This window comes from Furipterus horrens, unplaced genomic scaffold (genome assembly GCF_987537825.1).
Source record: "Furipterus horrens unplaced genomic scaffold, mFurHor1.1.pri manual_scaffold_2, whole genome shotgun sequence".
NCBI lineage: Eukaryota > Metazoa > Chordata > Mammalia > Chiroptera > Furipteridae > Furipterus > Furipterus horrens.
Genome location: NW_028327172.1, coordinates 179,048,883 through 179,065,901, shown reverse-complemented (window position 1 = coordinate 179,065,901; position 17,019 = coordinate 179,048,883). Strand labels below are relative to the sequence as shown.

Genomic DNA, 17,019 nt, shown 5'->3' with positions numbered 1-17,019 from the left:
AGGGATGAATAACAAGGCTAAAAAAAACTGAATGAGAAGTGTGGGATGAGTGGTGGTGTGATCAGACTGTTAGTCAAAAATGTTTTTCCTTGAGGTCCACTGATTCTTGATTCCTCAGAGGGGCTGTTAAAGGGTTTGCCTACATTTCAATGTTGGATCAGGGTAGGCATGGGTCAAGTTCAATGCATTGTGTTCTGAAGGGAGAAAGAAACTGAACTAAAGTTTACTCAAGTAAAGCTAACAGGTATGTTTTCCAGCTTGGTCAGTGAGTACATGTAGTTCAGCTAATCATATATTAGACAAAGTCTGGGAACTTGGTCTGCGTCTAGCCTTGTCATAGCTAAACAGATTGGTGGCATCCTGGACTCTTATCTAAGTCACATGAGAAGGGGTGATTCTTTGCAGTGAGTTTTAAAGAACACAAAATTATCAGGGGAAATTTTTTAACTGTCATGCTTTCCAGGAGCACAGGACTTAAGTGGTGTTTAATATTGTCAGTTCTCCCATTTGCTCAAGTCAAATTAATATTATCCATCACTCAACAACTCAGAGGTGGTTATAAATCAGAGTGGGCAAAGTGGGTTCTAAGAAATAGACTCCTGAGGATTTTTATTGGCGTTTCTTTGTATAGCCAATTAAACCATGTGTTGAGAGGTTGTTGCAACAATCAGTTGCGTTAGGTTCAAACATCTTAAAAGAAAAGTGTCTGAAATGAAAAAGAGAGATATTAATGTAAAAGGTTGTATTAAAATGAAGATCCAAAAGTAGAACTTTGGAAATTATCCAGAACAGTGAATTCCAAGAGGCTTAGAGGTAAAAATATTTCAGTTTTGCAGCACGAACTGTTAACTTTCTTGATGCTAATAAGATGTTGATGTTCCTGGTGGTGTTGTCCAGTTATCTCTCCTCTAACATCGTGCATGACCAGAACATTTTATGAGACTTCCTGAGGATCCAAACAGCAGACTGTCCGGGGATGAATCTGACCATTGCATAGTCTTTTTAAGTCTCCAGAATGTAGCTCACAGTGTTTCTTCAGATGTTGAGGAAAATGGCCTGTTACACGACAACCTAGAATTCAGTAAAAATTTACTTAGTCAGGTTTTAGCTCTTGAAAATACCAAGTCAGGAAGGAAATAGAAAACTGGGAACAGTTGAGGCATAACCAGATATTGAAGGAAACTAAAAAAGTTGGAATATTTTAAGGATTGACAATGTGTGCCATATGAAAGGATCTAGTCCAATTTACATGTAGATAACAAAACTGATTTTTTATGTCCATCAATTACTTATAATTATCAAAATAATGCAAGATAGCTCAAAAATAATTAATAGTATCAGAATAGCCTTTCTGGTCATGATGACCTCCCCACAACAGAGTGCCTCTTTTTAGGGACCTCCTTCATCATCTCCAGAAGAGGAGAGGAAACATGAGACAAAGCATGTGGTGCAGAGCCCCAGTTCCTATTTCATGTGTGTGAAATGCCCAGACTGCTATAAAATCAACACCATCTTTATCCAGGACCAAATGGTAGTTTGATGCATTGACTGCTCCACTGCCTTCCGTCAGCCTTTGGGGGAAAAACAAGGCTTAAAGAAGGATGCACCTTCAGAATGAAGCAGCACTAAAAGCACCTGAATCAAGACCCACATAAACACATTTTGGATACAAAAAAAAAAAAAAAAGATGAGAATATGGTAACCTGCATGACTGAGTTATAGTTTTCAATTGAAATACAAAATTTCTCCCTGTAGTCATTTCTCAGTTGATCAAAATTAATGACAAATAAAGAATATCTTGAAACTTGGAAGCCAAGTCAAGAACTCACCATCAGATTTCACTTGCAGTACCTATAGATTTGGATTAATTTTTCTCTTCTAAACATCCTTAACATATCCTGTTTCCTATGCCTGCAAGGAAATGCCCTTCCTTATTCAACAGCAAGTCTGGGAGATCTGTAAACTAGGTATTTCATTAGTTTTTTTTAACAGGACTATGGCTCTATAAAGACAATTTCAGCTCCTTGAAAGTGCCTGGTCATATCTGATTGAAAGCATCATTTTCAAATATGACAGTTTAGTCAAAACCAGTGTTTCCAATTATGTCTTGTTGATAAAGGAAGACAGATCCTTATTGAACTTAAGCAAAACTTATATAATGATGAAATCAGAATACTTAATCAATAAGTGTTTCCAAAATCAGAAGTGATCCACTAGAGAGAGAAGGATAATTGCTTCATTTCTATTTACAAGCACACAATCAATTAGATTGTTAAGATTTATAGAGAACATAAGAGAAAAAAGAAAGAAATTCTTTATATGCATAAAATAAGATGCTGAAGTATCAGCAATACTCCAAGCAAAAACCATAATCATTCTTCATCATTTATATCATTCCTATATAATTAAATCTTGTTCTGATTGATTTGAGGTTAATAGTGTCATGAACTCAACTGCCTTTATACTGGAATTCTAAAAATCCTCACTCAGTCCAATGGTATGGTCTCAGTTATTTTAACAATGCCATCCGAAATCTATGTCCAAGGGTACTTGAAAAGGTCATTTTCTGAGGGTCTCTGAGACAGTCCTTTTTTTGAACACAAAGCATTCTGGTTTATAGATGGTTTTCAAGTGTTTTCCAGGAAGCATAAAACAAGAAACTATATAAAGAGTACACAAGAGTTTAAAACAGTCATGATTAACTTACTGTTGATAATTTTCAAAGGCAAAAGATCTGATGAAAGTTCACTAAAAAATAGTGCAACTGGCAAGAACCTTTGCTTGTTTTGTAGCATGCAGAATGAAGTCAGACAAAAATCAGTGACAATAAAAGATTTTAAAGTATGCATAAGCTGATTGTAAAGAATCATAGCACAAAGAAGGAAAAGCTTATTTTCTCAAATAATTAAGGTCATGATGAAGTCAAAATATAGCATTAAAAACAACTCTAATATGACACAGAATTTTTGCCTTCCAGGCAGTTTGTTCAGAAAGTAACGATACACCTTTTACAACCTATTAAGGGCAGACCAATAATTCAAGAAAATGTGTTATTCTAGCAGAGAGAAAAACAGATTCTAATGTTGCATCAGTATATTACTCTATACAAAAGCACTTTTCAAAACATTATTGTAAATAAACCCATCAAAGCTTTGATCGCTCTGAGCACAACAACTGAAATTGCCTCTTCATGAAACTTTACAGTCTTCTATACTCTCAGGTTTCCTCCTACGCTTTCCTCTTTCTCATATGGAACAACTAAACATTTAATATTGGGACAGCACTCTCTCTTTTCCCTTAAAAAATAAGTTTGGTTTTATTTACTTTGAGTAAAAAGTTGTTTTTCTCTGCTACTATTTATTCTAGTAGCATCTCATTAACATATGTTAATGATATATTTTACTACATTAACTTTTATATCACAGAGAAAACTATAAGGTGGATAATTGTGAACTGTCTTACAGATCAGAATTTTGTAGTAGAGCTTAGAATATACATTTTCCAAATTTTAATAACCATTTATGTCCTTATAATATAACTTGTTAATGTGGCCAAAAATGAACACATTTCTAAACAAACCTAAATACATAGGACCTGAAAAATAAGGCTTACTAATTTATATTTCAGTATTGTATTATCTTTCTTAGAAATGACTTAGTTATCTCAAGAATAGTCATCAATTAATCTAATTTAATATAAGTCTAAGATTTTGTTACCAAAAGATCTTGGGTATTATATCTTCACATACCATAAAAATAATTACTGTTGATATAAAAGTTTGTCAAAATAATGATTCAACTGATTAATCATAAATTTACATGTTTATAACCTTTTTCTTAGAGAGAAGGGAAGGGAGGGAGAAATGGAAGGAGAGAAACATCAATGCATCAATGTGAGAAACATTGATTGGCTGCCTTTTATACATTCCCTTTCTGGAAACCAAAACCACAGCCCAGGCATGTGCCTTGAATGGACATTGAACAGGTGACCTTTTGCTTTGTGTCACAATGCCCATCCAACTGAGTTACACCAGACAGGGCCATTTTTTATAATCGTAAACATCTAATAGATGTAGTGAAAGTGTATTCAACCAGTAAAATGTGTAGATTTAGGGAGAAGATATTCATATAGAAAAAAAAATATGATGGCTTTAGCCTAATTTATGACCATTTTAGGAATATCCAACTAATATAAACATATACTTATCCCTAAGTCTATCATAATAGAATATCTTTAAATTTTATAATTTAATTTGGCAAGACCCCCCACTGGCAGGAAGTATTGGAAATATATGTTTACATACATACATACAATATTAGTTTGATCAGGCAGACAGAACAAAGTCCTCTTTGTGGTTCTTTCCATTAGTCCTGCCTTTATGGTTTTTGTTTCTGTGGCTTTTTCCTGAGGCAGCCTGGCCTACTGAATACTAGGAGGTTGTTTATTCCTTCAGAAATTGGGGAGGAACTAGCCTTGACTTCCAGGCCATGAGAATAGCAGCCCTGATGATCTCTGGATTACCTTTCATGGTAGTGGTGGTGGTCATTCTTTTCTTTTCTTGAAAGATAAAGCATGCATATCATAACTTGATAGATTTATGGACCTGTCCTGTAGAATCCTAGAAGTCTGACAGCTTTTCTTCATTCTGTCTTACTTTCTCTGTTCCCATTAGTTTCTGGTGGTATAATCCCATCTCTAATCCTGGCTTCTACTGAGATGGTTGATTAAACCCAGGAATTGCACCCATGATTTCTTTATCAAATTGTTGTTCAGCTGTATCCTTAGAGTTCTATTCAGAACCTGCTTCCTCAATTTTTGCAATATGGATAGCTTGAGAATTTTTCAAATCTTCAATTTCGGTTCTTTTTCTTTTAACAATTCCTTCAATTTACCTCTCCTCTTGCATTTTACTATAAGTGGTAAGGGGAAAGCAATCCTCTCCAATATTTTGCTTGGAAATCTCCTCAGCTAAATATCCAAATTCATCACTTTCAAATTTCTACCCTCCACAAAACACTAGAACAAAATATGGCCAAGTTCTTTGCCACTTTCTAAAAATGATTGCCTTTTCTGCACTTTCTAATTATCTGTTTCTCACTTTCATGAGACCATAGCAAAAGCACATTTACCATTCATGTTTCTATTAACAGTTCCTTTAAGATGACCTAATATATTTCTAGCATGCACCACAAAACTCTGCTGGTATCTACCCATCACTTAGTGCTAAAAGAACTTTCACATTTTTATGACAGTACTCTATCTCACAGTATCAAAATATGAATATTAGTCTGTTGGGGTTGGCATAAAAAATACCACAGACTGTGTGGCTTAAACAACAGAAATTTATTTTCTCACAGCCTGGAGGCTGAAAGTCTAACATTGAAGAACCAGCATGGTCAGGTTCCGGTAAGAACTCTCTTGATGGTTTGCAGATGGCTACCTTTCACATGGTCTTTTTTCCTCATATATATGCATGCATACATGTACTGACAGGCACAAATACAGAGCTTGCAGTTTCGAGTCTAAGTTTTCAGCCATGAGTCAGACATAAACACAGAAATACAAAGCTTACTGGTTTATAGAAATGGTTGGTTCTCATCTTGGCTCCATATTTATATATTTTACTGGAATTGTGTTTCTGACAGATGGGAGAATTTGAGGTTACCTGCTCAATATTGTAATATAAACATAATAATACAGAATAAAATTCACATATGGGCAACTTAGGAATCTGGAATTTTTCTTTTAACCATACAGTAATTTAAATTTAATCATCATTTTTACCAAATAAATTATTGTAATTGCTACTGATGAATAATTGAAAATAAATTTTGAAAAGCAGCATAACTTGCTTCATTCTGGATAAAAGTTAAAAATGAGCATTCTGGGATTGACTGAAATCACTTTAAATTTCATCTTTCATTTAATTTTACAAACCTCTCTGAAGCAAGATTTTCTGCTCATACTATTAACACAAAGTATAAACATCATGTAGATAGATACGCATTGTCCCATGCAAGTCATCAATCTCACCATAAACTAACAAGCAAGAAGCAAGCTCATTTGTCACATTAAATACTTTAAGTATTAATATGCATGGTATTCATCAAAATGTTTGTAAAGAGATTTAACATAAAAAAATAGCCATTTCAATCACAGCTTTTTGTAAACATACAGTTTGAAATGACAGAAAGGCAGGAGTGTAATAGTGATTCTCTACATCACTGCTCTTGAGCAATCAATGACCATGTGTGATTTTTTGCAATTCTTCTTCCCTATGTTGGTGGAATTTTTTTTCCATGCAATTTTTTTCTAGTTAATGTTATATTTTATAAAGCTCTTTAGCTATGCCAAGTCAGTAATTTAAAGAGAATAAAACTAACACTTCACTGAGAGTAGTTTAAAAAACATGAATCTAGAGAATTCTTTGATATTCTGTTCCTATTTCTAGGCTCTTGCCCAATACCCTTGCTTTCATAAACTTCTATGAATTAAAAGCTAATGCTGCAACCCAGGATACTTTAGCCTCCTTTAGTGAACTAAAAATCGCCCCCAACTTAAAATCATCTCTGATAACTTGCACATTCTCTTTGCCATGTTAAGATTTGACATGGTTCTTCCCACTAGTATTCTGACATGAGCTTCAAAAGGTAGCCGCAAATTTGCAAGTCTGAAAGGGACAATGGTTGTCTAAGAACACAGGTTTCATAAAATGTACTAAAATGTTTATTTTTGCCATTTGAAAATATTTTCAGGACTTCAAAATATAGAAGTCATGGTTGTTAAAACAGATCCACTTTCTTTTATATGTCAGGCATATATATATATTTAATGTATTCATCAATAATAGAGCCAAGAGGGAAAATAAATAATAAGTTATTACAAATAATTTGATTCTGCAAAGACATACATGTTTTGGATTATGAAAATACAGGATATATATCGGAGCATATAATGGGGACTATGGTAGGATGAATAATGGTCCCTAAATGATGTCTACACCCTAATCTTTAGAGCCTATGAATGTTACCTTTAATAGCAAAATAAACATTGTAGGCATGATTAAGCTAAGAATCTTGAGATGGAATAATTGTCCTGGTTTATCTCAGTAGTTCTGATGTAATCATAAGGGCACTTATAAGAAGAGGATATCAGAGTTACTAGTAGGAGATGTGACCATTGAAACAACCAGTTGAAAAGAAGGGAGAAAAAAGTCATGAGCCAAGGTATGCAGGTGGCTTCTAGAAGGTGGAAAAAGAAAGAAAACAGACTGGTCCTTAGAAATCTCTCTTAGAAATCAGCTGATACATTGATTTTAACTAATTAAAAATGATTTTGGATTTCTGACCTCCAGAACTGTATATTGTTCTAGGCTATGAAGTGTGTGATAAATAGGGAATTAATACAAGGATCTGATGTTTGTAGTTGAGGGGCAGAGAAGATTTTCCATAGGAATTGATGTTTCATCTGAGGCATAAATAAAAAGTAAAAAAAATAAAAAAAATTCAGATTTACCTGGCAGAAATTTCCAGGTATGGGGCATATGGTATATGGACTTTGGACATGACTATATCTGGACATATTTCTTGGTTATTTGGACTAAAATCTTAAGTCACATGGCTGACCCCAGAGTAAGGAAAGGATGATACTACAAAATTACTTGGTGAATGGAAAGGCTGTAGGGAGGGGTAAATAATTCTGGGCTATTTTTGCAATGGAAGGAAAGAATAAGCACTGGGGTGTAACCAGAATCTCAGCCACATTTCTTATTTAGTATGCTTTATTTTCTGTGTTAGTCAAGAGATTTTACCATATCTAAGTTGTTGTACTTAGTGGAATAAATTTATACACAATACTATCCTACTTTCTCTTTAATATCCATAAGATCAGTAGTGATATCCCGTCTTTCATTCCTAATATTGGTCATTTAAAAAAATCATTTGACTAGAGATGTATAAATTTTACCAATTTATTAAAAGAATCAACTTTGGTTTCATTGATTTTCTTGATTATATTTCTTCTTTTTTCTATTTCATTATTTTTTCTCCTTATATACTTCCCTTTGCTGGTTTTATGTCCTTTTTTAAATATTTTTGTTAAAAGGAATGTTAGATCATTGATTTAAGCACCAATTTTCAAACATAGACATTTAATGGATAAATATCCTTCAAAACATGCTTTTTTTGCATCTCACATATTTTTCTATACGGTATTTTCATTGAGTGAAATATAGTTCAGTGTATTTTCTAAACTCTGTTGTGATGTTCTTTGCCTCATGAATATTGGAAGTATCTTGATTAATTTTCAATTGTTTGATGATATTTTAGTTATCTTTATGATATTTAGTTTTAGTCCACATAACATAGTATAATTTCAACCCTTCGACACCTCAATAGATGTATTTATGGTTCAGACGATTGTTTATACTGGTGAAAATTTCATGTACAATTGAAAGGAAGATGTCTACTTCTGTTATTAGGTGCATATTTTTTTTTTCTCCTTTATTTTCTTTCATTCTTTTTTACCTCCTTCTCTTTTTTTTCTTTCATCTTTCCTCTATCTTGTTGATCATTAAATTTTTCTCTTTATTTTAGCTTTCAGAAATTTGATTATGATGTGCCCAGGTATGTTTTCTTTGAATTCATGCATAAACATTTCTTGGTGTGCTGTGAGCTTCTTACATCTGTGGATTTTTTAAATTCATTAATTTAGAAAAATTTCAGACATTATATCACATACATATTTTTCTTACTTTATTTTCTTACTCTTCTCTTTCCTGGATTTCAAACATATGTATATTTTAGGGTTTTGGATATTTTCCCGGGTCTTGGATTCTCTTTTTATTTTAAATATTTCAATTTGGATCATTTTTATTCATATATCATAAATTCAGTGATTTTTTTCCTCTATTATATCCAGTTTTATAACAAGCCTGTTGATAGATTTTTTTACTCTATGGCTTTTTATTTTTTTACTTGTATTTCCATTTGACTCTTTTTTTCTCAATTGTTCCTTTTTTTCCATACCTGTTAGTGGATTTTATCCCCCTTTTCCATTACAATATTTAAATATTAATAATAGCTATTAAAGTTGTTGATATTTCCTTTTTAAGTATATTTTATTGATTATGCTATTATTACTGTCCTAATTTTTACCCCTTTGTATCCCTCCATCTGGTACTCCATTTCCCTCCATCAACCCCTGCCCATTAGTTCATGTTCATGGGTCATGCATTTAAGTTTTTAGGCTTCTTCATTTCCTTTTTGGGTAGGCCTGTGTTGCCATGAGCTTCCCTCTCAGCACTGCCTTCTCTGTGTCTCATAGGATTTGGGCTGTTTTGTGTTCATTTGTCTCCAGGAACTTCTTAATATCTTCCTTGATCTCATTGTTAACCCACATTATTTAATAGCATGTTATTCAGTCTCTATAAATTTGAATGTTTTGGAGTGTTTTCCTTGAGCATGTGGTATATTTTTTAAAATGTTCCATGTGCTTCTGAAAAAATGTATATTTTGCTTTTTGGGGATGAAAGTTTCTGTATGTATCAATTAAATCCATTTGATCTAGAGTGTGGTTTAATGCCACAATATCTATGATGATTCTTCCCTTGGAAGATTTATCCATTGTTGACAATGGAGTGTTAAAATTTCCTACTATGAGTGTGGCTGTTGATATTCTTTCTAAAGTCCTCCAATATTTTCCTTATATATTTGGGTGCTCTGATGTTGGGTGCATATATGTTTACAAAGGTTATATCTTCTTGATAGATTATTCCTCACATATTGTGTAATGTCTTTCTTTGTCCCTTTTATGGCCTTTGTTTTGAAATTGATTTTGTCTTAAATAGGTATTGCTATCTCTGCTTTTTTTTTATGTTTGTTTTTCTGGAATATTTTTTCTATTCCTTCACTTGCAGTTCGTGTAGATCTTTTGTTCTGAGATGGGTCCCTTGTAGGCAGCATATAAGTAGGTCATGTTTTCTTATTCATTCAACTACCCTATGTTTTTAGGTTGGGGCATTTAATCCATTTACATTTAAGGTTATTACTGATAGGTACTCATTCATTGCAATTTTTTCCCTTTTTACCTGTGTCCCTCTTTCTCTCTTCATCTTCTTAAAGCAGTCCCTTTAGCATCTCTCGCAGTGCTGACTTGGTGGAGATATATTCTTTTAACCTTTTTTTGGGGGGGGGCGATGTCTGGGAAACTCCTTAGATCACCTTCCATTTTAAATGAGAGCTTTACTGGGTAGAGTAGTCTTGATTACAGGACTTTACTTTTCATTACTTGGAATATTTTTGCAATTCCCTTCTGGCTTGTAGTATTTCTGTTGTGAAATCAGAATATGAACTATCAGAGCTCCCTTGTATGTTACTAACTGTTTCTTCATTGATGCCTTTAAGATTCTCTCTTTGTTTATAGATTTTGCCATTTTGATTATGATGTATCTTGGAGTGGGCCTTTTTGGGTTCATCTTGATTGTGACACTCTTTGATTACTAGATTTGCATGACTTTTTCTCTCATGACATTAGGGTGTTTTCTGTCATTGCTTTTACAAACATGTTATCTATCCTTTGCTCTTCTTCTCCTTCTGGATCCCTAAGATAAAGATATTATTATGTATCATGTTTTCCTGCAGCTTCCTAAATCCCTCTTTATTCTTTTTGAGTCTTTTTTCATTTTCTTGTTCCAAGAATTTTTTTTTCTACTTTGTCCTCCAGCTCACTGATTCAATCCTCTGCTTCATCTAGCCTATTTTTAGTTCCTTCTACTGTGTTCTTTATTTTAGATATTGTATTCTTTATTTCCTCCTGGCCTTTATTGATAGTGTCTATATATTTTTTTCATGCTGGTGTAGTTTGCAATATGTTCCTTGTAGCTTACCTGGTGTTCCTTCTAGTCCTCACTAAGCTCCTTGGTCATTCTTATAACCATTCTTTTGGACTCAATATCTGATAGTGTGCTTGTTTCTACTTCCTTTAGCACTCTTTCTGGGGATTCCTCCCTTCCTTTTGATTGGAAGTTGTTTCTTTGTCTCCATTGTAGGTGATTCTTCTTGTTTATGTGTTGTAGATTGATCTTCTTTGATTCTCTGTCTTTGTGGTGTGACCTTATGTGGTAGGAGACCTGTGTGATTCAGTGGTAAAGTCTCCTTGATCTCCTGAACTTAATGCTCTTGGGATGCCTTTTATGCCATATATGTGGTTCTCTGGTTACAATTGGGATTTGGTTGTTATTGGGTCATTCTTTGGTGGGTCCTTCCTTCCAAGTGGCTGATTGAAAGTCACTTCAACCACTACATCTTATATACTGCTAAACAGGTGTTACCAGAACAAAACCAAATAGCCCAGAAACAAACTCACACCTGCAAAAATAACTCCTATCCACAACCACAGTATCAACAGCAAATAAGCCTATATTAATAAAAGTATAAAGTGATTTAGACTATTATAAGAAAAAAAAATGAACATGAGGAAACTAACAAGAAAAAATAATTTTGAGAAGGTAGAGGGAGGAGAAATAATAAGAGTAGGGAATCGAGACAAGGAGAAGAGAGAAAGAAAATAAAATTTACAACATAAATAAAAAAGGGATGGAAGAAGTTGGAATGAATAAAAAGGAAGTATATAGTATTAGCTTTAAAAAGAAATTTAAAAAATATAGTAAATTGTTCTTTTAGTTTTTATGTAATTTAATTCTGCTCTGATCTTGATTATTAACTTCCTTCTACTCACTCTGGGATTTGTTTGTTGTTGTTCCTCCAGTTATTGTGGTTGTAAGTTTAGGTTGTTTATTTGAAATTCTCCTATCTTCTTTAGGTAGACATATACTACTACGAACTTCCCTTTCAGGATGGCCTTTGTTATGTCCCATACATTTTGTGTTATGTATGTTAATTTTCATTTATTTCCAGAAACTTTTTGATTTCTTCTTGATCTCATTCTTAATCCATTTATTATTTAATAATATATTATTAATTTTCCATTAATTTAAATGTTTTTGAGTTTTTTTCTTGATGTTGATTTCTAGTTTCAAGTCATTGTGATCTGAGATGTCTAATATAAAAGATGCTCAACATCACTAGCCATTAGAGAGATGCACATTAAAACCACAGTGAGATACCACCTCACACGGTTTAAAAAGGCCATAATTAACAAATCAACAAATAACAGGTGCTGGGGAGGATGTGAAGAAAAGGGAACCCTAGTGCACTATTGGTGGGAATGTAGACTGGCACAGCCATTGTGGAAAATGATATGGAATATCTTCAAACAACTAAAAATGGAACTATCTTTTGACTCAGCAATTCCACTGCTGGGATTATACCTGAATAATTCTGAAGAACCCATTCAGAAGAACCTATGCACTTGTATGTTCACAGCAGCGCTATTTACAATAACCAAGTGCTGGAAACAGCCTAAATGCCCACCAGTGGATGTGGTACATGTACATAATGGAATACTACACAGCAAAAATGAAGAAGGAACTCCTATCCTTTGTGACAGCATGGATGGAACTGAAGAGTATTATGCTGAGTGAAGTAAGTCAGGAGGCAAAGACAAATACCATATGATCTCACCTAATATAGGAACCTAATGAACAAAACAAAGAAATGAGCAAAATAGAATGAGAGGCATGGAAAAAGGAACAGACTGACAGTGGCCAGCAGGAAGGAGGAGAAGAGGGCAAAGAAGGGGAAGTGTCTAGTCAAGGAACTAGTATAAGTGATCCATGGACATGGACAACAGGGAGGGGATTGGCTGTGGGAGGACAGAGCAATGGAGAGCAGTGGGGGGGAAATTGTGACAACTGTAATAGAACAATAAAAAATAAAAATAATAAAATAATAAAAAATATACTGAAAGAAAAAAATTGGGAACCAAATTGGAGAGAAAATTCACCACAGCAATATCAACAAAAAATTAGCAAAGATTAATATAGGTAGGATGGGAATAAGTGGGAAAAGATAAAGAAAGAAACATTTTAGTGAGGATAGAGAAGTGCTTTTGAAAGCATAGAAGGAGAAGAAATACTAAAAGTGTGTTATAAAAACCAAGCTTAAGACAGAAAAAAATTAAAATTTAAAACGAAAAAAATAAAGGGCAGGAAGAAGGCAAACTGGAGTAGGAGAAGAAAACAATAAAATCTGACGTTTTAAATACAAAAAAAATGAATATTTAGAAATAAAATTGAGAAAATATGACAACCACCATATCCACAACCAATGACCAAAAAGACTGATAAAGATGGAGAGAGAATGAGAGTATTTTAAGAAAAGGAAAAAAGAATGTGAGATGACTAATGAGAAAAAAAATAATTTTAAAGGGAGAGAATAGTAAAAGTGCAGAATAGAAACAAATCATAGCCAGAGAGAAATTTAAAATGAAAACAAGAAGAGGAAAGAAGATAAAATGAAATAAGAGAAATGAGGAGCAGAACATGAAATTTAAAATAAACTAATTATAAAAACTAGTGATATAATTGGCACAAACTTGAAGGACAAGTTTGTTTAAAAGCTGTGCAGGAGATAAAATAATGCAAATATTGAAGAAGGCCACAGTGGAATTCACCTCAGTAAAATCTCGTGTTTACCCTCTTTCTGGATCCATCCCTGGTGATGTCAGATGATGTACAGTTCTGGCTCTAGGCAGCCTGTTTGAGACTACAGGCAATTCAAATTGTGTCTGTCTTCTTCAGTTGTCAATCTAATCAGTCTGTAATCATCAGTCAGGATTAAGTAAAACAGGATGGGGCAAAGTGATGTCTATAGGTGGGGCTGCTGCTTCCCCTCAGGCTGATGCTATTCACAGAGGAGTGCTCTGCCTGATAAAATGGCTCCTGCAGTATGGGGAACGACTCAGCACAGGGATCTTGGTGGCTGTTCCTTCATTCTCTCCCCAGAGCCACCAAACTCAGACTCCCCTCAAGTGTCTCCAGTTCACACTGCCCTCCCTTTGTCAGATCCCAGGGTAAGTGACTACAAATAAAATTTTATGTGTTGGCCTTTTAAAAGTCTCTCTGAGTCTCCAGCTGTCACTTGCTAGCAGACAAAAACCCTGCTGCTTTTCACAGATGGATGTTTTCTGGGCTCTTTTCTGGCTCTGGGAGCCCAGCCCGGGGTTTAGATCCCACACTTCTCAGGGGAAGCCCTCAGCTGCTGACGTATCCTTCTAACATGTTAGCTGCTGCTTGCGTGCTGCCTGTGGGAGCCCAGCCGGCCCTCTCATGTCTCCTCCACACTCCGTATCAGTCACGTGGTGAAGTGGCTCCTTCTATCTGTCCTTGGTATAAGGCCTACCCCCAGCCACCGCTCAATAGCAGTTCCAGAGAACCTCTCTACAATTGGCTGCAGTTCCAGATTGGTTCTGGACAGAGGTCAGTGCAGCTTCCACTTACTCCTCTACCATGTTGGATCCACAAACAATTAACTTTTTAGTCTAGAGAATCTCATGTGTATCTCTGTCTTTGTGTTTCATTCTTCCTGCTTCTCACTCTTGTTTACAGCTGTCAGACCTCTTTATAACCGATCGCAGGCAACAAAGAAGGTTGTCTAGGTTACATTTTTAAGGTTAAACTACAAAATCTTTCCCTGATATAAGCACTTTTCATTTGAGTTTCAGGATAATCTTCTTTTTATTCTCCACTGCAAGACTTTTGTTTTTCTAGTGTCACCACATGTTTATTTTCACACTATTCTTTGTTTAAAACTGGCATTTACACTCAGGAATCAAGTGTGTGACTTATAGCTTTGCTAAGGGTTCTTTGCATTGGATAGATTTGTCATCCCATTTCTATAACATGACCAGAAGGCAAATTGCATTATACAAATTATGGCATAATTTCTAGCAATGTCCTGATCATAGTTAGGAAATGGGTGTGAAATAATTTAGCCAACACCAAAAAGCATCTATGATGTTGAGTACTGGTTTGCTGCCTTCTGATTAAGAAATTGACTGTGAACTGGAACCATTTTCTATCTATTTTCAAGATCAGAGCAACAAATTTGCTTTGTTTCACAAGCTAGAGCAGAAAACATGGTTTAACTAATTAGGTTTGTCAATGTAGCCCTATGGCTTTTAGTTTCTCTTTATTTTTGGCAGTAAGTTCAGTGACTTGATTTTAATATTATATAACTCCTTTCTGAACATCCATAGAGAAGTTGAAAAATTTGGATCAGAGACAACTAGTGAGACTCCATTTTTAAGCTAAAACCTACCATGAAGTTTTCAGACAATGACATGTTATTTCTGTGGTCATCATATTGATGTGGAAGTTGGTGGTTTTTGATAAAATAAGTAAACAGCTGTTTGTTACTGATACAGCATAAGAGGTGTGTAGAACCTAATCATTGAACTGCATCTGTGGTTTAATCAATTGTTGTCAGATATTTATTGAGTGCTAGCAGGGGTCTGAGCTATCGAACCTCCACCATGGCATCATTGGATGAATTTCAGAGCTTTGAAATTTGACAGAGCATTCTTAAAGCAGCCTTACTTAAATTCAGCTTTCAGGCTGTTACCTAGTTAGATAAAATAGAACTTTAGTCTATTTTAATCTGTGCTAAAAAAGAACATCTAAATTAAAAGCAAACAAAAATGGTATGCTCATTTCCCATTTAATTTTTCTCCCAGTTTAACAGATACTTTACTCTTTGGAAGTCTGGAATATACATAGCATACCTCTGTGCTGTGATACCTAGGTTATCTGTTCTGCATGTCTAGGGACAGTCACATTGGGTCTGAGTGCTTTGATTTCTGATTGGGATCTGGTAGGGATAGCAATGGGATATTGAATTCCTGGTGAAAACAATCATGGAAAGCGATAAACACTCTAAAATCATAATCATAAATTGAAACAATGCGATAGGTATGGGAACTCCCAGAATGGACCAAACCTTTCACGTGAAAACCTTCATATGTTTTAGAGTTTTAGGTAAGTGAAGTGAGATTGATAACTAAGAGCTATTAAGCAAATAGTTTGTTCCAAATTTATCAGGTATTAGTACCTACACATCCACTCTTTTCTATCCTTTTAAATATGACTTATTAAGGTGTAGAGAGTTATATTAACCTGTACTACAAAAACTTCCAATTAGTAGGGTCACATTTGGCACTTGTGTCTTTATGAATGCAATCCTGTTCTCTCTCTCTCCTCTAATATATCACCTACCATATATAGGATACCAGTTAGGTTTTTGAGTTACAAAGGACTAGTTTAACTTTTCAAGGTTTAATGTCTTACTAAGGGATTTCAATATAACAATTTAAACAGCAAAATTATATAAAAGAAAACACATGAAAGGAGTCATTCCAAGAAGGGAAAAACATAGCAGAGAGTAATCATGACTGGAGCAGCTGGGTATATCTCTGATTTGGCAGAAACCAGTTAAGGTATGTAGTAACTATCAGGTTAGCCTGAGAGTCTGAAAAGTAGGTTCATACACCAAGAAACAAAAATATTTAAAATTATAATTTAAAGTCAAACAGGAGCAAATAATATCATAGTAATTATCATTAGGACTAAGGGAAATTGAACAGTCTTCATCTCTGTCTTCTGTTTTCACATGAGATGCATAACATGCAATTGCTTTTAAAATGTATAGGTAAGAGAGTAAACACAGTTAAAATGCTACTGTCTTTTTGGAGCAGCCTAAAAGTGCCATGTATGTAGAAGCTTTTTAAATCATATTAAAAGGTCACTCAGCATTTGCAGCTTACAAGATTGCAGGAGTTAAGGGTAGAAATTACCATCACCCTTTGGTCCCTATATGGATGTCCACAGCCTAATCCTTCTACAAGGTTACAAAATGCGTTTGATGTTCTGCACAGGAAGTGACTGTTATTTATAAATATTTAAAATTTTTCAAATATTTATCACTCAAGAGAGAGAATAAGAAAGGTACTTTCAGAAAAGAGGTGAATAATGAGCTACAGGGTAAACCAGGAAATAAATGATTAAACTATTTGGAACAATGAATTCATTGGTGTACTGAAATAGTTTCTTTTTAGGTGTATTTG

The 17,019-nt window shown here is 34.4% G+C and overlaps 1 pseudogene; it reads left to right on the top strand.

The window, feature by feature from the left end:
• Positions 1–1,629, top strand: part of LOC150020076 (small ribosomal subunit protein eS27 pseudogene) — a 42,732-nt pseudogene extending 41,103 nt beyond the window's left edge.
• Positions 1,630–17,019: the final 15,390 nt, after the last annotated feature.